The sequence below is a fragment of the Perognathus longimembris genome, chromosome 20 (assembly GCF_023159225.1).
Source record: "Perognathus longimembris pacificus isolate PPM17 chromosome 20, ASM2315922v1, whole genome shotgun sequence".
NCBI classification, from domain to species: Eukaryota; Metazoa; Chordata; class Mammalia; order Rodentia; family Heteromyidae; genus Perognathus; species Perognathus longimembris.
This window is the reverse complement of record NC_063180.1, coordinates 36117973-36141066: the sequence shown is the minus strand read 5'-3', so window position 1 is coordinate 36141066 and position 23094 is coordinate 36117973. Positions and strand designations below refer to the sequence as shown.

The 23094-nt window shown below is 45.2% G+C and overlaps 1 long non-coding RNA gene across 1 annotated transcript; it reads right to left on the bottom strand.

Annotated features, from left to right (window-relative positions):
* Positions 1–2606: 2606 nt before the first annotated feature.
* LOC125338974 lies at positions 2607–11574 on the bottom strand. Its single transcript, XR_007208377.1, has 3 exons — positions 11446–11574; positions 3645–3723; positions 2607–3198 (listed from the first exon to the last, which is right to left on the bottom strand). It is a non-coding gene; the product is annotated as an uncharacterized LOC125338974 (long non-coding RNA).
* Positions 11575–23094: the final 11520 nt, after the last annotated feature.

Below are 23094 nucleotides of genomic sequence, written 5' to 3'. Positions count from 1 at the left end.
TTAGTAATTTTACATTCAGGTGTCTGTCTTAAAGAAACCGTCAGAGATGCATATAAACCTAGAGGTACATTTGCACAGATGGTTATTCTACCATATTTATAAAATAAAATAATAGAAATAAATATACAATAGGCATTTGGGGAAGTAAGTTTGTTATGTGGAAGACTGATAAGCCCTTGAAAACATTCGTGTGGGGGAATTACTAAATGGGGGGTGGGGTGGGGGAAGGATGTAAAAACATTATTCTAATCCTTACTGGTAAAACACACACTTCAGTATCTTTTTATGAGTGGATGAAACAGATTAGAAAGAAATTAGGCCTACTAAAGATAAGAAATGCCAGATAGAGAAGACGCAGGATAAAATGAGGCAAATTGGTCCTTTGTTTTCATATTTCTTTTTTTTTTCCTTACACATTTATATCATTTAAAGACAGATATAAACTGAGCAAGAATAAACCTTTGGCATGGATCCTTAGTGTTTCCAATGGGTTTGCTCCTGTATTTTTGCAGCCACAGTGCCTAAAATCATAAGGTAGAGATAAGTTATCTCTATTTTCCAGGAGTCAACCTCAGGTATAAAGATGCTATATTAAGCCTTAACCTGGCTTTGTCACCACAGCTAGTCTGAATAAAAATCTGCAATTACAATTGCATCTAATAGTATGACACTAATTGTCTGTAATTAATAAGAATGTACATCTAAAAGCAAACTCAAGCCATTTATGTCTAATTTTAATATGTCGCATTTTGGTTAGCATAAGCTACATTAAGATATAAAATCTCTTTTATTCTTTAAGGGTTAAAATGTTGTTAGACTCAGGCAATAGGAACGAATTGTTAATATATCACATTTTTTGAAGAAACACATTCTGACATTTGTTAATTAAACTTTTCTTAAGGCTTAATGCATTGTCAAGATAGGACATATTTTCAGGGAAGCCTGTGATCTTTCTAAGCTTTAAAATAATCCAAAAGCTGATTTTGACATCTTACTTAATAGAGATAAAAATATGTTTTAAAGTCATGCAAATCTAAAGGAAGAGAGAAATCAAATTTACCCAATCAATTAGTACCTAACAACATAATAGAAGGGAAATGTTGCTTATTTTCTTCTAAAAAATGATTAATGCAGGTTTAAGAGCCTTTTCTTTTGGTTTTATGAAATTAAGTGTTTAATTATATGTGTTTGAAATCACATCATGTATTTGGTATAGATGGGGCTGAAAGTTTCCCTATCTGGGCCAAGATCATCATTTTGTACTTTTCCAGCATTACAAAAAGGTAGCAAATTTTACGCAATCAATGCCAAAAAAAAAGTGTATGAATTTATTTTTATTTATTTTAATGTTTATCTTAATAACCCTTTCTCTGGAAATCACTTGTTTTCTGGAGTCATAATTCCACACAACAAAATAAACATGAGACAAAACTAAGAGTGAAACCCAAGAACAAGGACACGATGGGCTTATACAGGTGGTTTTCTCTGAGGATTCCTTCAGTATGTACAAAGGTAATTAAGTGTGGAGTAATTTGGTCAGAACATGGATAAGAGACAATATTTGATCCTTCAGAGAATCTGCGAGAAGCTTTGCCTCTGGTCACTTTTCAGAAGGCAGACATTTTCTCAAACGTAAGACCTTTGGTGTCTCAGGCTTCGGGCCTCATCTATAATCCTCTGTAAAAGATAGCAATATAGAACCCACCAGGTCTTTTCACAGAGTCCAGATGAGAAAGTATGTAGACGGAGGTGACCATATGTCAGTTTCCTTTTTCCTTTGCTCCCTGAGAAAACTAGTAGGCTCCAAGCTAGCTTTAAACTCTAGGTGTTGCTCATACCTATCCTAGCTACTCAGGAGGCTGAGATCTGAGAATCACAGTGCAAAACCAGCTGGGGCCAAAGAAAACAAGTCTGTGAGACTCTTAACACTAAGTAATCAGGAAAAAGCTGGAAAGAGCTGTGGAGATGCTGAATTCCATTCACAAGCATGGATAACCTCAAATTATTTGAGTGTGCACCTGAGCTCAAACACACATGCACATACCTTCATTCCAGAATCCAATTTCTCACATTTTCATCTCACCAAACTTGTCAGATTCCAGTTTAGAAGCCATCCCTAAGAGTTGAGTCTACATATATGGCTGCACAGAATGAAAAGAGTATAGGCAAGAGGATACAAAGTCTCGAGACCTACCTGAAATTCCAGTTTCATTTTCACAATTCCTCAAGCCTTACCCAGACAGCAAATATTCTCTTATATTAAAACCTGATGGGATTTGTCTTTACTGGAAGTTCTTTCTTTTTTGCATCACTTATGTAGATTGAGGATGTACAATTGATCTTGAACCCAGAATTTCATGAGGTGCCCTCAACATCAGTCTGGGATGTGTTGAGTCAACCCCCCACCACACACATACACACACAATTGGATCCTCAACTGGCCAACGACACTGAAAAATCCCCGCCTGAACATGTATATCCTCAACATGGTATCCCTTCTGAAAGCTCAGTAGGATTGTCTCAAACTTTCTTTCAGCAATTTTTTTCATCCGCTCAAACTTAAAGAAAAATAGAAGGAATTCATCACTTGTGGTGTGACACTTGGAAATTTTATTTATGATTCTTGCACTGGGAGGGGGCACACCAAGCCGTGAGCAAATGCTCCAGGGATGCAGAAATGCATGAGAAACAGTGTCTTTTCCTCTATGGATTCAAAAGAGGAAGATAGGAATGTAAGGATGGGACCATAACCCCAGCCTCTGGCTGGGGATGTAACGGTCCAGACGTGACTACATCAAGCAGTTGGAGTAGCTCAGAAGTGGGGCAACTGAGTGGAGGGGCACTAGCAAGGACTGCTGTCTTGAGAGTCAGGTGGTTGGAGTCTGATGTGAACCATCTCCTTACTATTTCCGGTGGAGAGCCAGGTGGTAGGGCAATGAGGGGTATGAAGCTTGTGTGTGATGCTATGAGCTCCTTCCATGATGGTCAATAGAAGAGCATTGGGGGGGCAGGGGGAGGGAGTACCCTGGAGACTGAGATTCCTGAAACTCTAGGGCAGCGGTTGGTCTGGGTGGCATGGCTGGTGCATTGTCGTTCCTCCTTCCATTTGAGCTGCTGAGGGATACTCGTGTGGAGTCCTCTCTCACACAATCCTCTCTCCGATGCCTCTGAATTCTCCCCTGACTCGTCCGGTCTCCCCTGTACACACAAGGAAAGGAGGCAGATCAGAGACAGAATGGCAGGCAAAGGCAACCGGATGTTACGAGAACGGGTGAAAAGCAAGAAATTTGTAAATGGTAACAAGGATAACAAGCACATGGCTGTCCTCTGAGACGAGCATGTGCCTTCCTGAATAGAGAGCAGAAAAGTATGCAGACTGGAAGGCTGAAGCAGCAATAGGAACAGAAGTCAGAGAGAGTAACTGGGACCAGGAGAGCACCATCCCTAACAGTTTGTAGAGGAGGTATGTCATCTTACATGAAGTTAGGAATGAATTGGAGAGCCAAAGACAGAGCTTGAGTGTGAGGAAGAGATAAGTGGAGACACCATTTCAGATAGCCTAACAACAACTACCTTGTATTCTTCCCCCTTCCCCAAGCAGCAACCATCCAGGTTTAGGATTCAGATCCACTCCTACCACCTACCTTTCCTTCCTTCCCCCATAGGCTTTGGCCTCCAGCTGCAGTAACATGTCATGGCTTCTGGGAACTGTTGGTGGGAAATCTACAGCACAGAACAGGGAGATGGGAAAATGTCTGTTTCCTGTTGAACACCTTCCCCTGTGAAACGTGAGCCCTGTGGCACAGCCTCACAGTCCCAGATTTTAGAAAACACTTTTGTCCCCCTAGGTGCCAATCGCTCATGCCTGTAATTCTAGCTACTCAGGATGCTGAAATATGGGAATCGAGGTTCAAAGCCAGCCCAGGCAGTTAAGTCCCCGAGACTCCAATTAACCATAAGAAAACCAGAAGTGGTGCTATGGCTCAAGTGGTAGAGCCCTAGCCTTGAGCTGAAGGGCCTAGGCCCCGAGTTCAAGCCCCATGACTAACAAGAAAGAAAGAAAGAAAGAAAGAAAGAAAGAAAGAAAGAAAGAAAGAAAGAAAGAAAGAAAGAAAGAAAGAAAGAAAGAAAGAAAGAAAGAAAGAAAGAAAGAAAGAAAGAAAGAAAGAAAGAAAGGAGAGAGAGAAAGAGAGAGAGAAAGGAAAGAAAAGGAAGAAAGGAAAGAAACTAAGAAAAATAAGGAAAGAAGGAAAGGAAGAAAGAAAAAAGGAAGGAAAGAAAGAAAGAAAGGAAGGAAGGAAGGAAGGAAGGAAGGAAAGAAGGAAGGAAGGAAGGAAGGAAGGAAGGAAGGAAGGAAGGAAGGAAGGAAAGAGGGAAGGAATGAAAGAAAGAAAGAGCAAATAATTTTGTCCCAGCCTTACAGAGGTGTCATCTCAAGGCTGGGGGTAGGAACCCCAAGCCTATTTGGAAAAGTTGGCATGCTCTTGGATTCTTTCTTCAGCCCTATCTGTTATCTGTTTGCTCAGGTATCCTAGGCATGTTTCTTCATTTTCCCTTTCCATCTTCCTCTCCCTACCTGGCCCAGACACTGGCCTGAAAGGTGCTCTGACAACTCACTTTAAGAAACAAAGAACTGCAAATGACTGGGGGTCTATTTTCTGTTTTTCCAACAAGAAATGATATCTCAACAGCTGCCAGCTCTTTGTCGCAGGAAGGAATCTTGACCATCGACTCCTCCGACATGGAGGTCAGGTGGACAGCGGAAATGAGGGACAGTTTCTTGGCATAAGCAGGATCTTTCTTGGGTTCCTAAAAATCCTCGGCACAAAGCTGAACTCCTGATGCTTTTCTTCCCAGATACTCAGACCACTGTGAGAAATCAGAATCTCAGGAGCACATCAAGTAATAGCTTGGTGTGAACTAGAGGCCTGGGATGAGCTATTCAGGACCACCACTGCCACCACCCACCACCCCCTAAAAAAATACTCTGCACAACTGAAGTGAGAGCTCTTAAATCTAACTGCCAGACAGATGGGCCTGGAATTCTCAACGGAAACAACTGCCACTGGGTGAGTGGGGTGGGAGGGGCTGCCAGGTTAGAGACCTTCATTTCTCGCTCTGCTATTGGAGGATGCAGTGGTTCTGAGGCTTAGAGGGAGGAACTTCCGGTTTCTCCTTCCAGAGAGCAAGGGTTCAGAGACCACCAACTAGTTGAGGGACTTCTACAAATTCCTTTAGTTAAAGAGGTCTCTGAAAAGAAATGGTATATACCTACAAATATATACAGGGATGCAAGTATGAACTATGGGGGTGGGGAGAAGGCGGTCCTCTACTAGATGCAAATTTGTTCATAAAGAAGTGGATGAGGATGATGGATATGTAAATAGTGGATTCTGAGGCCTCAGCAATGGCCCTCAATGGACACTGGGCTTCGATCCTGGTGCAGTTGGAGGAGGCCAATAGACACGAGGTTGATGAAGAGGGAGCTGAGGTAGCAAGATAGGATGCCTGGCTTTCCGAGTTTGTGACCTGCAGTCTACCCTACCAATCTCTGACCTGTCTCCACCTCAGTTTTCCTGAAAGGATCCTGTACCACTAGGACATGAATCATGTATACTGGAAGAAGGACCTCCTAAGACAAGGCATCGGGGTTGGGGTGAGGGGGAGATGAAGAAATTTGAAAAAGTGAGAGAAAACACTTGATTTGATAGAAGGGAAAGCTAAAGAGGGAATCATAGTGGTAGAAAGGTGAGCGGGGCAGGCAAAGGAGAGGGAGAGATGGACACCTTGGAACCACTGTTTCTGAATCTATTACCAGCCCTGCACAGGAGAAACCTAGAGTGGTTCAAAGCCCTGTATAGAATTTTCTTGGTCTAGAGAATCACTGAGAGGTATACAGGCAGAGATAGGCACTAAAAGTTAGGCCAGCCCAAGAAGACAGGAGGAAGACACAAAGCTCAAAGTGGCTTTCTCTCTTTCTTACCCAAGCTCTAACCTTTTATGGAAGCCCAGTCCTAGAAACAAGAAAAATGCTGGGATCCCAGTGAGGTATAGGGGAAGAGTTAGGGGCTCAATGTCCTTTCCAGAAAAAAATAAAATCATAACTATTAGTTCACTAGACAGCAAACATACCTCTAATGGTGGAGAGTTAAGCATCCAGTATGGACCAGGCAGAGGGGGCAGGCTTAGAATAGGGGGCTTCCTAAACCCCTAAACTTCAGCCTAAGTCACTTGTAGAGAAGCCAATGGGGAACCCACATAGGAAGAAGGGGGCTCAACTTGGCTCCCAGTGTGGAAGGAAGCCTGCCTGGGGAATGAATCCAGGCCCCCACCACAGCCAGCAATCAGTAAGAAAGAAAGACAGGTGTCAGGGCTTTTGTCTCCTCTCCTCCTCCCACAACCCCTGCAAATGCTGCTTGGGAAACCCCAGTGGTAGCAACTGTCACATTCCCTTCCCCCATCCCTGGCTTCAAGGGTTAAGGGAAACTTCTAAGAGAGTTCCTCCTGCCTTCCATCTTTACTACCTGGCTGGAGACAAGGACACAACCAGAAATGGAAACTCATCTGATGTGTGGAGAATCCAGGGAAGATAAGAAATGGGTCCCCCACGGGTAGTGGTGACCATCAGCTATGCAAGAATAGGTTTTGGACAAAAAGTGTCTTGAGCCTGGGGCTCTGTAGCATCTAGGTTTGTTGCTAATGCATGGTCACATGTGTAGAGACCCATCTTCCCTCCCACCCCTGAAAAAGACCTCTTTTTGTGAAGAAGTTCCTTCAGAAAACTGTCATAATCACTCAGCTCCAAATATGCCCAAATTAGCAGAAGTAGTATCCCAGCCTGGCTGTTTCACTTTTTGATTTCTCTCTTGTTGAGGAATTCACCCTCTCTGTAAAGCTCATGGCTTTATCAAACATTTGTTGAGCTTTGCTGGGCATTGAAGATAGAAAGATGAATGAGACCAAGTTTCCTGCATTCAAGTACTATTCTCCTTATAGTGAGAAAAGGCAAGGTTGGCAAGCTGACAATGAAAAGAAATACAAGGTCCTGGCTAATGGATTAGATATCCATACATACTTCTTAGTGTCTACCCTCACCCATTTCTGAGTGAATTTTCACAAAATAAGATACCCAAGTGGGAGTCACGACAATCAGGAAATAAGTGTATGTGTCCTGTGACCATGAAAAATAAGAGGTTGGGAACTTAGAGATTTCTTTGCTCACCAGGGATTTATAGTCTAAAAGACAAAACAAAAATACATACACGCTTCTAATCAGGGCCCTGGACCTTGAGTAGAACCCATGGATATTGTGGGAGAGGAAACTTCGTGAAGTCTATTGGTTCAGGGAAATCTCCGCTATGGGTCCCCGAAGATGTCCCCAATTACTTGATGTATTTGTAAGGTGTCTAAAGTTGTCATACGACCTTATCTGAGACAAGGGTCAGATTCTTCTAGAGTTCAGCACAGAATGTAGAAAGGGGGAAGGGGGGGCGGCACAGGAAAGCCCCAAGGTTGACCTGTGTTTGGGGGAACATCTATGCTCACAGATGTTGAGACAGTATTGCAAGCTGTTTCCTTGGTATACTCTGTGGAGGGGTAGAGGTCCAGGGAGCGGCTGGTCTCCAAAACATGAAAATACTCCAGATGTTGATTTTCCAGGGAATCCTGGGAGAGGACTGGGGAAAAGTGGGTGAATTTGAACTGTCAACAGGTGGTGTCTTTATAATCAGAAACATGGCAAGGGTGAAGAAGAAGGAAGGGATCTGGGCAGGGAGCAAAGACATACCTGCCTGTTGCCTTCTGCTATCCTCAGTTAGCCATCCATCCAGTCCAAACGCAAGATCGCTTGGTGAATCATAAATACACACAGAAATGTAGACTTTGGAGGATACCAGCTGGACAAGATAAAAGGGAGTGGGAATGCTGGGGGTGATCTCAATGGAAAGAAACCAAGAGGGACAGGGCTGCCCACACCCAGACTAGAGAAGAGAACTGTGATGAGAAAGAGGACCGACCATGTGCGAAAGGGGTAAGCAGTAGAAGAGAGTAAGGAGAGAAGGCTCTCTGTGGGTAGGGGCTGAGAAGTTGGAGTTGCTAAGCCATTAACTTAAAGAGAGGCATGCAGGGAGACCTGGCTGTCTGGGCCAGGCGAAAAGAGAATGGGGTTTTTATACCACAGGGCTGGAGGGATGAAGCAGCAGTGGGAAGATGAGGCAGGAGAGAGGCTGGTGGGACTGATGATGCTCTCTGCCTGTTACTCCCACACTAGGACACATATCTCTTGGAGTGCAATACAGATGAAGGGAAAAAGGGTGGCCAGAGTGAGGCACCCAAGGCCCAGGGTAGCCCTACAAGAAAAGGCTGTCCTTCCTCCAGGAATGGGACTTTTCTGGGACCTGTTTGGGGGAAGCGGTCCCCCATTCATGGGACACTCCTGAGCCAACATGAGCAATGGTGGAGTCACTTCAAGATGGCCTTTATGATGCAGATTTAGCTTCTATGCCTCAAGTTCCCAGTCTCAAAGCTTCTAGCCAGAGGAGAAGAATTCTGGAAGCCCCATACATTTTGGTGGGTTTAAAAAAAACAAAAACAACTGCTCTGCATCCTTTTTAGTGTTCTGTTTTTTTTGGCCTTCAAGGGCAATGGAGTCCCAGCCCCAGTGGGTGCAGGAAGAGAAAGTGGCTCTTCCAGATCCCAGGGTCCTTTGCTTTATTTCGCTCAGGCATCCTGAGAACCGAAAAGTTCAGAGTAGCTTCAAAGAGACATTGTCTGGCTCAAGGCAAATGATCTGAGAAAGCAGCAGTCCCGGGAGTGGGGAAGGACTAGCCATTCTGTGCCCAGAAATTACCGGGAACAACAGGTAGTTGTCGCATCTACTCCACCAGGAATCCAAGAGTCTGCCACCCGTGGCCTCTCTGTCCTACAACCTCACTACTTCCTATCACTCTGGGAAGAGGGCCAATTCCCTGGGCTGCCTGAGCAGATCCTTTAAGGAGAGCGTGGCTTTCAGTTCTTGCCAGAGAGCTCTGTTGACAGTAAGGTCCTCAATAGGAAACCGAGACTCAGAGACTTTCCAGGCTCTCCTCTCTGGGAAGTAGAGGCTGGGAAATGAGAGGTTCCTCCCCCAAATGGAAAGTCCAGCGCTTGGAAAACGGACAGATCACAAATCAGGTTCAAGAAGCGAGTTGCATCATGGGTAGGGAGGTCTGAGGCTGATGATTTTTTTTTTTCTCCCCAGCCATGTGCCAAAGGTAGTTTTCTCTGGATCAGGTGCTTTGACTATTGGAGCCAGGGAAAACATTCCACTTTTAGGTTGTCTCTATCTCTATTGCTTGGGGACAGGACTCTTCTCTGCCCCCATCTGGAAGTGGTCTCTCCTGTCCTGGTTGAGTATGTTGTCACCAACAAAGCCCTGCCCATCTGATCTCATGCCACAGCCCCTCACAGGCTCATTATTCCTTGGCTGTTGTATTTTGGGCCTCAAGCAAATATGAACTTGAACTTGATGCCAAGTTGAGAGTTCCACCTGGGTTGCTTATGCCATCCCAGGGTAAGACATAGTCTTCTTTATTCATCAAAAAGAACTGGAGATGGCTGCAAATACTCCCTGGGACCCCTTTGTTAGGCCACAGACATCAAAATGACCTTGTCTTTCTTGTATAGTATACTTTTATAAGAAACTGAAATTGTAAAGATAGACAAGCCCATTTGGGTAATATTTTGGGGGGTAGGAAGGAGTGAGCTAGGCCACATCCCCCTACACCTTAGAGTCCTAAAGAAGATACTATTTTGGATGTCCAGATTGTCATTGATTTAGATTTTCTACTGCCTTTACTATGCTAGTATTTTAGGGACCAGGCAAAATCCTTGAGGTTGCGAGTTTGCCTCCCCTACCAAATAGTAGAGACCTCAAGTATAGAAACAGTTCCATTCTGAGGGTACTTTGAGGTCTCACCAGAGAAAAGAGCTAGAAAGTTTCCAAGACCAGTACAGGAATCCTCCAGGAAGGAGAGGAAACCCACAAGTTCCAGAATTTGGAGATGTCAGTTCTTACAGGTCCTGGGAAGCTCATTGCCTGGAAGCTGCCTTCTTGGTATCACTGGACCCAGGGACTTACCTCAAAAAGATGATGGCATGACAGAGGATGCTGACTGGGGGCAAGGAGGGGGGGGGGAATCTTGAGGAGGATTTAGAAAGGGGGATGGTGGGAGGGGGACAGGAAAAGTGGATGGAGTGGCAGTGTTAACACCAAGATGATAGATCCTCAAAATGGTGAATTTTTATATCGCCTGTATTTAAGCTTGGTTTAAGAAAAGAAAGAAGGAAAAGGTGTGTGGGTGGGTGGGGGGGTGGGGAAGTCGGGGGGCGGGGGAAGTGCTTTCTTTGCTCAGCCTGGAGGATTAAACAGGTGTGTGTACCACACATAGGCAGCTGCCATCTTGGCAGATTCCCAATGCATTCTTCTTGGAGGAGGGAGGCCAGAAGGCAAAAGGGAGGCTAACTGCATCTGACTCAGGGCCTAGAGACCTCGCGATACTGTGGCATAAGTGAGAATGTCTATGGGAGTATGTGCAAGCTGGCAGATCACGGAGAGGAAATTAACGTATATATTCTTCTGAAGTCCATGGTTCAGAGGGTAGGAAATGAAAGATAATTCTCTCTTTTTCTTGGGGGGGGGGTGGTTGGAGAAGGGAAAAGACTGAGAAAGGTTCTTTTGGTTTCAGAGACATATAGGTACACGCCTTTTCTGTAGACCTTCTATCCAGGAGCTCATTGTCCGAGCTACCAACTGTGTTTCTATCTTCTGGCCAGGTATACCTCCCTAGTGAACTGGGGAAGGCTGGAGAGGAGAAGGAAAGAAACTCAAGACCTGAAGGGCCTAGCCGGACCTAGAAATGGCCCCTCTTCTTTCTGAGCCAGCCAATTATGCTACGCTTGCTTCTACCTTAGCTGGCTCCTTTGCTTCCACCTTCAGGGATTTGTCCCGTGGGAGAGGCATGCGCACAGACACTCACAGGACATAGGAGATACGCCCTCTGCCTCAGGAGGCCCAACTGATTACTTCTTTCAAGGGCTTCCACTCAAAAAGAGACCCACCAGCCCTGGCTCCCAGGCTCCCAGTCTCTCCCAGGTTCCTGTCTCTGCCTTTGGGTAGAGCTTACCTCCAGCCTATTTGGGACCTCTCTCCTACTTCCTGCCTTCCTTTCATGCTTCTCTCCTGTTTCTAGATCTGTGAGAGGGCATGTTTGACTTCCATGCCTCATACTCCAACAAGCAACCGCTTCCAGTATTTCTGCATAGCTAGTACCAAGAACACTCTCTCTCTCTCAGTATCTCAGTATCTCTCTCTCAGTCTCTCTCTCTCTCTCTCCTTCTCTCTCTCTCCCTCTCCAAGAAGCCAGGAGAGAAGCATTTGGATAAGATTCATGCTGGGAAAAGTCTTACCTTACTAGCAGACAGTCTCAAAATGGTAGAGATGATACCCAGCCAGAAGCTGGCTGGCTTTCAGGATAGGGGTGTTTATTCCACCAGTCAGGTGGATTCTGTCTTCCTCAAAACCCCCCACCCCAGGACATTTTCCCAGTTTGCTCTTTCTAGAGGCCCAAGTAGCTGTAAGAAGCAAAGAACCAAGGAAGCCTTCTGAACCAGGGGCCAGGCACGGTTTCCAACATGGGGCCTGCAAATTGAGGGATGGTGGGTGTGGGGGGGGGTTCAGGAAAGCAAAGGATTGTTTAGAAAATACACTTGGTCAGAAGGTACCCAGGACCTATCTTCCTGAGACTACGATGCAGCGACTTCATTCGAAGAGATTTTTTCCCCTTCATTTGTGGCTTGTGAATTCGGCTGAATCAGTAGTATTGGCCATTGGTTAATTTCATAAGTCAGCAGAGGATGCAAGTGTTGGCTTGATGGACTCTGTCTCTGCCCTTTTTGGGAGAGGTGTACACAATGGTCAAGTGAAATCATCATAGGACATGATGTGAAGAGAGGTATGGGTAGGGGATCTCTCAGGCCCTGATACTTAGGAGAACCCCAGATTTGTGTCGTCCATAGTAAACGACTGCAAAGTCTGGGAACTGTCTGTTTTTAATTAGTGAAACACTTTTTGGAGCCACCTAGTCTATTTCCAAACCATCACCAGAACTTCGGGCACTCCTGTAGAAAGGAGGAGGAGAGGCTTTGTCTTCCTTTGAAGTGCAGTGGGCATCTTCACTATTTCCAGTTGAAGACTAGAAAAAAAGCAAAGGATGTGCGTAGGGGGTAGGGGCTGAGGGGGTAAAGAGCTCATGTCTTACAGTCCACTCCTTTCCAAAGGATGGGACCTAAGGGCACTCAAGAAGGAAGGAGAAGAGGGAAAGAGAAATGAGGAAGCTATGGTTAACAGGCTCACCACTCAATAAAGGGGCCAGGGCACCAAAGATGCTGTGTCTTTCTGTGTCTCTTGCCCCATGTGGTTTCCTCTGTTGACATTTTCTTTTTGTTCCCCTAAAGTGTTTTTCTTTTTTTTTTTTTAACAGACTAACACTGAACTCATAAATAGCGGTCCCAAAGCCAAGTACAAAGAGAAACTGGAGAGGGAGGGAGCAGCAGAGGGGGAGGGAGAGAGATCCTTCTTAAAGAGTGAAAGCCAAACCCGACTGATGCCTGAAGTTAGAAGACATACAAGGGAGGTGGAGCAAGGGGGAGGGGGAGGGGGAGGTTCCAGGCAAGAGGGGCAGAGCTGGGGCCAGGGCAATGGAGTCCTCTCTGGAGGAGGGCATACTATGTTCCAATATCACCTTGGAAAGAAAACTTGGATATTGGGATGGCCCTGGGCACTGGAGAAACAGCCTAAGCCTGGTTTGCTTGTTCGTCCCACTGACAATTAGCCCAAAGTTTCTGGAGAGAAAAGGGCATGTGTAAGGAGACCAGTTTGGTTTGCTCAGGAAGACAGGAAGAGACACAAGGGCCCTCTGTTAGAAGGGGTCAAAGCTTGCTCCTGACTGGATCCTGGTGGGCTGGCCTTATGGGATGGGGGGGGGTAGAGAAAGGAGGGAGGACAGGGTGTGGGAGCCCCGGAGGATCCTGAATATGGGGTATGGGCCAAAGCCACAGGAGTTCAGCCAGTCCTTGTGTCTTCTGTTGAGATTCTTTCCTCCCGGCTAGCCTTTGAGGTCTTCACCTTTATTTGGTTGTCAGCTGGGCCATATCTCCCTTCTTCCAACCCCTATTGAGGGTTTTATGTCCTGAAACCTTTATCATTTTTTGCCACTACACACACACACACACACACACACACACACACACACACACACACACACATACACACACACCTTGGGTCTGCTATGCAGACTCCTGAAACTCGTATGCATGAAACACTTTAAGGGTTGGATTTGAATATCTTAATGGAGCTTAAGAGACGTCCATGGAAAGTCCAAGATGAGTCAGTTACTCAAATATGGGTGCTGAAGAAGTGTTCAGTTGACCTAGGCCACACATTCTCCCTTCAAAACAGGCATTCCCAAAACCAGCGTGGGATTTTGGGAGCTCTCTGGAAAAACCCAAGACTCAGACCAGATATGGTCTATACAAGGGACATTTATCCAATGAGGAAGCAATGGGTATGGGGTAAACCTGCTGTGTGGCTGTAGAGTTGAGGGTACGAGAGCCCTAGTCTAGACTTAATCCTGTTTGTATATGCTGTAGGCATGACACATTGGCAGAGAGCCTTTAGGAACAGCAATGCCCAGTTAGGTTGCTGTCTATGGTCTTTTCCTGTATCTGATGGCTTCCATCAGCCCTTGCCCTTTGTCCTTCTGATGGCTGCTCCTTGGCTTTGATGTTTCCCAGCCCACGCCCAGCTTAGTCCTTTGGGGCTGCTCTTCTGCAGGACCAGCCTCCCATGTCTTCAGCCCCCTCCCCCCCCCCCCGCCCCGGCTGCGGTTCTCCCAATGTCCTGCCTCTCTAGATGGCTGGGACCTCACACTGCACATGAGCATGCCTATTTTGAAGGGAGCATTTGTGGACTTGTTCTTTCCCACAAGCATTGATAAAGCTTGTAAATCTTCACACATGCATGTAAGCCAAGGAGGGCTGAGGAAGACTGTCCTGACGCTAGTTTCACTAGACTTACATGGGAACACTCTGGGAACTCCTGCCACACTTTAAGTCACCGGCTTCCATTTACTTGGGACCTGTTTTGTACTCCTCAATTGCAAAGAAACACAGAATAAACAATATTGATCATACCCAATTCCTACTTCAATGTCTTTGCCGTCCCCTATTCAGAGTTTCATGTCATGAAATCCTTATTGTTTTTGCCACTCCCCCTCGGGACTGCTGTACTATCTCCTGAAACTTGTATGTATAAAACACTTTAAGAACTGGACTTGAATATCCTAATGGATCTCAAGACACATCCATGGAAATGCAAGGATGAGTCATTTAGTAAGTTCCAGGGATGCATCAATGAATGAGAAACAGTGTCTTCTCCTCTATCAAATGCTTAGAGTATTGTGGAGGGCAGGGGGAGTGGAGTAATTCCTAATCATTTGAACTAGAGCTAGAACTGAGTTTAAAAGTTAACTGGAGGAAGTCATCTCTTCAATGGCTGTCATTAGTTGTGAGGAACTGCGAAGAAGATCCCTGGATTTTTAAAACCAACCTACCCAAAAGCAATACCTCCTAGGAGTTACTGTTGAGGGGAAGGGAAGCCATATTCTTAAAAAAAATTGTAGCTAGAAGGCAAACAGCCAGATCTGAGGAACATTGGGCTCACGATTTAGCTTCATGAACATCACATCCTATGGTGACATATAGGAAAGGAGAAAAATAAATGAGTTATCGAAAGAAGACTAGAAGGTCAAGAAGGACAGAATGCTGCCTTTAAAGAACAAGATTATTTTGCATTTCCCCTGATGTCTGCACTGTTTTGCTGGAGTGTACCCATGGACTAATGGCCTGGAATTCAACATCCTTGCTTTCCATCTTCACCTTAGCCATCTCTATGTCCTGTCCTTCCTGTGAAGAAAAAAAAAAGGATCCGCAGGGGAGCCATACAGTTCCCAGGAAGAATCCAGTAGGCACTGAAAGAGAGTAGCTAATGTATGGCTATCTATACATTATCTGTACATATATCTGTAACAGAGAGAGGGAGAGAGAAAGAGAAGTAGAAGCATCCTCCTCTAAGAGAAAACACGAAAGCACAGGGCTGTGTGTAAGCTGGGGGAGAAGATGGGGGGTAGCTAGCAGCAAAAAGCAAAGGTGTCTTGTTATCAGAGCACTAAAGAGATGGAGAGAGTCACAGGGGCTCTAGGCTAGATATCCCGGTCCTGCTGAAGAGAGTACCCATAGGCCTTTCAGAATTCTACTCACACAATGACAAAGGAGGAGAAGAAGGCATCAAGCAAGCAACAGGATGACAGGATTGGAAAGAAAAGGCCAGGTGGGAAGCATTTGAAGAAATGAATGAGGGAGAAAGAACTCTGGCATCTTTGGCATGTAGGGGGTCCCCAAAGATAATCTGGAAAGCTTGGACACGGAGCTGTCACTCATCACCAGCCCCCTGCTCCAGGGAAGCCCTTGGTATGCATGGAGACAGGGAAGCAAAAGGTGATTTGATGAGAATGAGACAGCTCAATACACAGAAAACTCCCCCCAACCCCCTCAAGTGGCAATGATTCATGCCACTCATGTCGAGGATAACTCAGATGAGTGTGAATGCCCCTGGGCCCAGATCCATGCTCTCTCTCTCTCTCTCTCTCTCTCTCTCTCTCTCTCTCTCTCTCTCTCGTTGCCTGGCTCCCCTCCCTGAGGGAAGGCAAAGGAGTTATCCAGTGGTGATCAGGGAGATGTTCTTGAATTCAGGAGATTTGTTCTTAGCACAGGGAGGGTGCTGTGGGAACCTCCCTCTGGCCCTTGGCCTCCTGTGGAGTCCAAAGAGGGTCATCTGATCAGCATCTACTGACAGTGGGAGGATGAGTTGAACATAAAAGGTACTTATGGGGAGATACTGGGGGAGTCTGTCCACATGCTAACCTTGACACAATAGTATCACAGCTCCTTGAGGGGAGGAAGGAAGGAAGGTAGCATCTTTGTTTTTCTTGTTTTTTGATCTTACCCTGGGGAGGGTGGGGAATGTAATCTTCTCAACCTCTAACAAGCAGCCATTTCAAAAACACTGGGAAATCTGTTTTCTTGGGAACTTAACCTGCTTTCTTGGGAACTTAATGCAAAAATATAAGTTGATGGTAAATCCAATGACAGAGAAACTCCACTGTTATCCCAACCCAAATTTGTTTGCGGTAAGCAAACAGGAAAAAAAGGGAAGTGCCTCCCAAGGCCCTTATAGAAGAGAGGGGGCCAAGTTTTCCTTTCTGTTGAGAATGGAGAGTTGTCCTTCGGCTATTTTTGTGGGAAGTATTCTTGGTTTCTTCCAACAGGAAACGTTCCCCAACCCCCTGCAAGTCTTTAGAATGTCCCAAGAAACCTCCAAATTTAGGGTTCATCCCCTGAAGTGAGAAGAGGGTCCCGTGCCCCCATATTTCTTTCTCCTTTACATTTAGATCCTCTTCTCCATGTTTCTTGCAGTAGTCAACCTTCCTCTACTTCCACAGCCCCCTACAAAGACTTTTAGAATTCCCTGTTATAGTATCACTGATGAAAATCACTTTATTGAACAAACATTTACTGAGCTTCATTTTCTATCCGACCTCTGGCGGTGATAGGATTGCAAAATCCCACTGAGGTTTCCCTTCCACGGAGAAAACCGCTATTGAGAAGGGAAGGAAGGACTGAAGAAATGAGGCAAAGGTGTGTGAGAAAGGGGAATGGGGGCTGGTAACCGGTGAGTGGGGTGTCTTTTCTTAAGGAGTCCTCCTAAGGAATTTACAAGTCACAGGGGTTCGAGAAGGAGGTAGCCAATTCCTGGGTATTCCCAGTTGGAAAGCAGAAGGCCCAGATGATGAGGTTGGTGAACCAGGAGCCATGGTTCTTCTGGTGTCACTGTTTTCTTACAGCCTGTGCTGTCGCACGCAAACGGGGGTGGCTAAGCAAAAGTGCAGGCATGGGGAAGCCCTCCAAGGGAATGCAGGGTTGGGGCATGCATTTCTTTTAGGTGGTGGTGAAAAGGTATCTCTTCCTTTCCATCCCTTTATTATTCCTTTGGCCAAGCCAGGCTGCATCCATCCTCGCTTGTCCTAAGAAATGGAAGAGATGAGCACTAGGAGGCAATGGCCCTGGAAAAATATTTATAGCAAATCCAGAGCAATTGGAGAAGAAAGCCAAAGATGGTGGCTGAGGAAGGGCAATGGTGAGAATATGATCTGGAGGAAGATACACAGGAGGAGGAACCCCAGATAGATGGAAGAGGAAGAGGGGGAGCAGGTGGGGGTGAGCATCAGGGAGGGCTCTTGAGGAGCTGGATTCCATGGCTCCTGAAACAAGGAAAGAAATGAGGATAGAAGGCACTGGTGGCAACCAAAGCACAGGAGATTCTGAGATGCTAAAGAAAGTCTCCTTCTTAGCTCAAACCCCCAAGGATGTGTAAGCCAAGGGTCTTCCTCACTTGAGCCAAAGGTAATGCAGCCGAGGAAAGAAATTTGTGGAGATTGGAAAGCCCAGACTATGGGGCTATATCTATAGCAGCTGCCACCTTCCTTCCTTATATCAGACTAACCCAGGCTATCCCAGGGGTAACACTGCCCTTTCATTCTCAGGAAGCATTTGGGGGCAACCAACAAGCAGAAACCCATCTTTCCTTTGGTAGGAGAGATGTGTTGTGGGGAGGGAATGGGATGAATGTGACAGAGAATATCAAAGAGAGAGACTTGTTGGGGCTCAAGACTAATGCTTTTGTTCTATTTTCAGAGACATTTAAATACATGTATAGATTCCCTCAGCTTTCCAAGGAAAGCCTAATCTTTCTCTATAAAATAAGAAAACCAATGTAAAGATATTTAAAAACTGGATTCCTGGTTTGTTTTTTTTCATTGTGATTATTAAAAAAGGGAGGGGGAGGTGGAAAAAATTTCCCCAATTTTTTAAAGAGCTATGTCTTGCAAAGCATGCATAACCAATTCCTTAAATTATTCTTCACTACTCATGAAGGGATTTTTTTTTTAAAGAAAGAATTTGGGAAGTAAAAAATTCTTTGGAAGACTGTGTCATTTCACTTCTTCATGGAAGGAAGAAGATTATATCCTCTATACCCCAACCGAAGGGGCCACTGCACCGAGCACATAGTGGTGAGGGGCCCTCGGGTGTTACAAAGCCCAGTTTCCTGGCATCTGACCCCTAAATGAAGAGCCAGAGAGAGGTTCAGGCTGAGCAGCAGGGCAGAGACTCAGGTGTACCCTACCTGCCTGGACCCGGCGGGTGAGGGCCAAGATGAAACCACTGTGCCCACCCAGACGTCCCACTGAGGGAAAGCCATGTTTAAGTCATATCCAGTAGAGTTTCTGGGAGGGGAAGTGGGGGGCAGGGGTGGCTGGTGCCAAGAGGAGTTTTACTTTTGAAAAGGACCAGGCAAATCACCAACCCACTTTGGTTCAGGGCCGGGCTGGGCAGCCCAAGGCACTCAAGAGAACAAGGAGCCTTCAGAAGCATCTCCAGCTAAGTCAAACCCATCCACCCCACCTCCACCCCCACCCTCACCCCTTACCCCGAGGATGGGTGGGAAGGGTCCCAACACCCACAGCAAAAGATCCAATACAAAGCACTCTTAATGTCCCCCTTCCAGAACGCCGGTGTTATGTGGAAAGAGCAAAGGCAGGTTAGAGGTGAAGGATGGTTAAAAATAAATAAATAAATAAAAGCTCAAGGCTAGGAGTTAGACTTTCAAGAGCAAGTCTCCTGTCCCCACCTCCCATGGTACCTGAACCAACTTCCTGCTGAAGAAGGGCTTGAAAAGTTTTGACGAACTTTCCCAAATTCTTGTCTCTTCCCCAATCCCTAGTGTTTTTAATGACAGATAGTTTCCAGATTAGAAACGGACTGTGGGGAAATTGCCATAGCCTGAGGTTGGGTTTTCTTTACTTTTTAACATGGAGAAGTATGGACACAGATTTCTCACTAACTAGGTCTTGTTTGTGAGGTGTTTGGGTCTTGCCATTGGTGAGAAGTACCCTGCCTGCACCTGCTCCTGCCCACGCTGGTCTCGATAAGCCTGCTCTATCTGTAGCAAGCCAAGTTCAGCAGAGAGGAGCACTCCTGAAAGAGCACTTTTACCCATTTATTCCCCCGTTCCCCTCTTCTGTTGCCCTCGCTGCCTATCTTGTCCTTGACTTGGAATAAGAGGATCACAGGACTGCGCTCACATGAAGACGGTACAAATTCACCTTAGAATTAAACTTCCTCTGAATCTTGTCGACCTGTCTCCCAGACCAAGGCAGAAGCTCACCCTGAGATTCCATGGGCATGGTCTACTTGCCCTGGAAGGGACTTTCTTTCCCCAAACACTGTAAATTCCTCGAGGGCAAGGGTTTTCACATCTGATTGACTCCTCCCATTGCTAGGAGTTGGAGAAGTTTGGCACAGCCTAGATGCTCGGTTAATGTTTGTTGAATGGATAAATGAGTACATACAGACTCAACCTTTTGGGGTGAAAGAACTCCAATATTTTGAACCACAATATATGTGACTTGAAAGTCATTTATTTTCAGGGATAACCAGAGGAATTAGGAAGAGGATAGCAGAACCTCAAAAACAGACGAGGCATGCAGGAAGTACTGACAGAGGGGGAAGGGGGCTAACAGTCACCAGTATACTCTTTGAGAAGTTGTTTGGGGCTGGTAAAAGTCAGAAAAAAAGAAATAACCAAAACCAATTTAGCAAAACCCAAGGTCCTATTGTAAGACAAATCTAAATTGCTGATGGTACATTGAGAAGAGATGAAGCGGATTATCCTCAAAAGGGAGAGAGAGAAGAAGAATAAATTGTGGACTAAATGAGCCAGAAGGCTTGGCTTGAGAAGAATTCATGGAGAACCTCAGGGTTGTGGCTTGTTACCACAGGTTGTTCAGGATCTCGGCTAGACTCCAGGAAATGGCTTGAAGGTGTGCATTAAGAAAATGGAACCCTGAAAGGAACTCAGGCTCCTCCACCCACCCTCCCCTCCCATGAACTGCTTCTTTAATTTATACCAGAAAAGCCGTGTCCACTTCAATCCCCAAAGTGTGTGGAATGAGTCCCTGGGGCATATGGAGAAGGGGCACAGGAAAGGGGATCCCCCGAAGAGGCAACGATACATTTTGTGCAGGCCCATGGAGGAGAATAGAGAGGTGGACATCATTAGTGGTTAAAAACAAATAAATAAAAGCAAGAAAGAGAAGAAATGCCTGTTCTGTCCCCAAACCTATACAGTGCCATGAAATGAGAATCATCACTGCTAAACCCACTGCACTTTCTCAGTGTGTGTGCACATGTGTGTACGTGTGTGTGTGTGTGTGTGTGTGTTCATTCTTATCGGGCAGTTTGAAATCAGGGCCTGAGCACTGAGGTTTTTGTTTTGATTTTGTTTCTGCTCGAAGTTGGCCTTCTACCACTTGAGCTTTCAGCTTTTTGGTGGTTAATTGGAGATGAGTGTCTCATGAACTTTCCTGCCCAGGCTGGCTGTGAACCATAATCCTCAGAGCTCAGCCTCCTTAGTTGATAGAATTACAGGGGTGAGCCACTGATGCCTGGGTACCCATTGTGTTTTTAATGAGCGATCACACTTCACGTTTTAAAAATGAGTATAGGAAAAAACAACATGCTTTTACAGCCCCACTGAGGAGATTAAACATGAACCCAAGCTAAGTCTTACCTGGGAGTTCTCTGTTAGTCAGACCACAGACAAATCTATAAAAGCTCTGAAAACTTGGATGGGTGGACCTGAAACAGAATAGGAAGAATACTTCCAAAGGTACGTTGCCTGAATAAGAAAAATACAGGTTTTATCGTGAGCCTGTCATTGAAATAGTAGTAAATTCAAGAAAAGTAAATTCAAGAAGTTCCTAACAAGTAGAACGTGACTCATTGGCAGGAACAAAAACAATTACAGTCATTATCAAACACACAAATGGCAAAATGGCTGAACTTTATATAAAAGGGAAGTCTCCATTGGAGCAACAGCAGCAATAAAATTTCCTCCACTCTGTACAGTTGAGGCCCTTAACAAATACCATCCGATAGGTGATGTGCATTTCATCCAGGTGGAAGTGTCATCTCAAACGAGCTAGTTAGAAGGCCACATCATAGGGGATCTAACTATCCTTTCCTGGTGGAGTCGTATTGAGCCATATATTATTTGAATTACAGTCTCCAGATTTCTACTGCTGCTTTTTGGGCCAGAAGAACGTTTAAGGCCTGCTCTATTCCAATTTCCACAGTGGATTTCACACTGTCATTTGCTAACTGTCATTTGTATGGCGATTTTAACTTGAAGATATTCTCAAATGTATTTGGGGGAAAGCAGTGCATCATAATGGACATACAACAGATGGTCAAAATGGTAGTAAGCTGAAATTTGATTAAAAAATGCATTAATGGTTTTTATACCACATTGATAAATGCAAAACAGAGCCACATTAAAATATTCTGCATTTACCATTTGTTTTTTAAACTTTTTGAAATCATTTCTCCGAAGTTTTAGGAATTAGAAAGGATATTGCATGCAACTCTCAAGCATTGTCAGAACAATGAATATGATTTCAATACCATATTCAGAAAATCTACTGAAAAAAAACATTGTACTTTATTAAATGGTTATGAAGGTTAGGCATCTATCTCACAAATAATATGAATCTTTTAATCTATTGATTAGTTAAGTATAAAACCAAAGCAAATCTTTAGATAGTTTTCTGAACGTTTATAAGTAGGGAGGTGCCTCAAATGCTAAGAGATCAGTTAGTGCTAGCTCAACAGTAAATGTCTACTTAAATGTCTTTGAGAGCTTCTTCTCCAGCTGGATGCATGTTGTGAGTTGTGGATTTTGGAGGATGTCTTTTTGTTGTGGTTGTTGTTGGCCAGTCCTAGGGCTTGGACTCAGGGCCTGAGCACTGTCCCTGGCTTCTTTTTGCTCAAGGTTAGCACTCTGCCTCTTGAGCCACAGTGCCACTTCTGGCTGTTTTCTGTATATGTGGTGCTGGGAAATCGAACCCAGGGCTTCATGCATAGGAGGCAAGCACTCTTGCCACTAGGCCATATCCCCAGCCCTGAAGGCATGTCTTGATAAGAGAGTTTATCAAGATAAAAAAAAAAAAAGGAAAGGGAAAAAGAGATAAGATGTAATGAGAATGCCATGAAAGAAAAATGGCAGGTAGCTAGACAGAGGGTGTAGCACTCACACTGTGCGTGGATATAGGGCTGGGGACAGGCTTCCATGAGATGATTGGGATTTCCCTGATGGGCTGGTTTCTTCTTCAGAGATGGGTCAAATTAACACAGCTAGAAAACGTTGTGTGTGTTTTGGCTATATTTCTTCATTCCCGCATCTCCCTCCCTTTCCCTCTCACCACCCCTTCCCCCCCAGCATTAGACCTGGCTTCCTTCTCCTTCTAAGAAATATTTATCCATATATCATTCCTACCTTAAGTCTCAAGGTTTCTCCACATCCCCACCCACACCCCCAGGACAAAACAACAAAACCACTTCTCCTTTGAAGGGGGGTATATTCCTCTTCTTGTCACTGCTGCTTACTTGAGTAGGGGTGATAGAGCTGTCCTTGCCTGTGCATTGTTCTGGCAAAGGATTTTGGTGCAGGTCCACTAAGGTGAGACATAGAAAGTCACGGGCAGAGTTTGCCAGAATGAATTTGCATGGAGGCATGCCATGGAGGGACTAAGAAGCCACCGGAGGATTATATGATAGGGGATGGGTCTCACATCCTGCCATCAGGGATAACCTTCTGGTCAGCAGTCCACGTGAAGCAAAGTCTCTTTCACAAAGGTTAATTGATAAAGGAAGATGTGATGACAGGAAACAGTAACGCAGACCCTTGGACGTCCTTAGTATGGGAGAAGCCAGGATAACCATGACAAGGTACTTTGTCTTAATAGGCCACCTGGGTGGGCTCATTTTTCCATGTTGAGAAACTTGGGTGAATATGTGGTCAGAGTGAATTTGTCCTGATGGTTC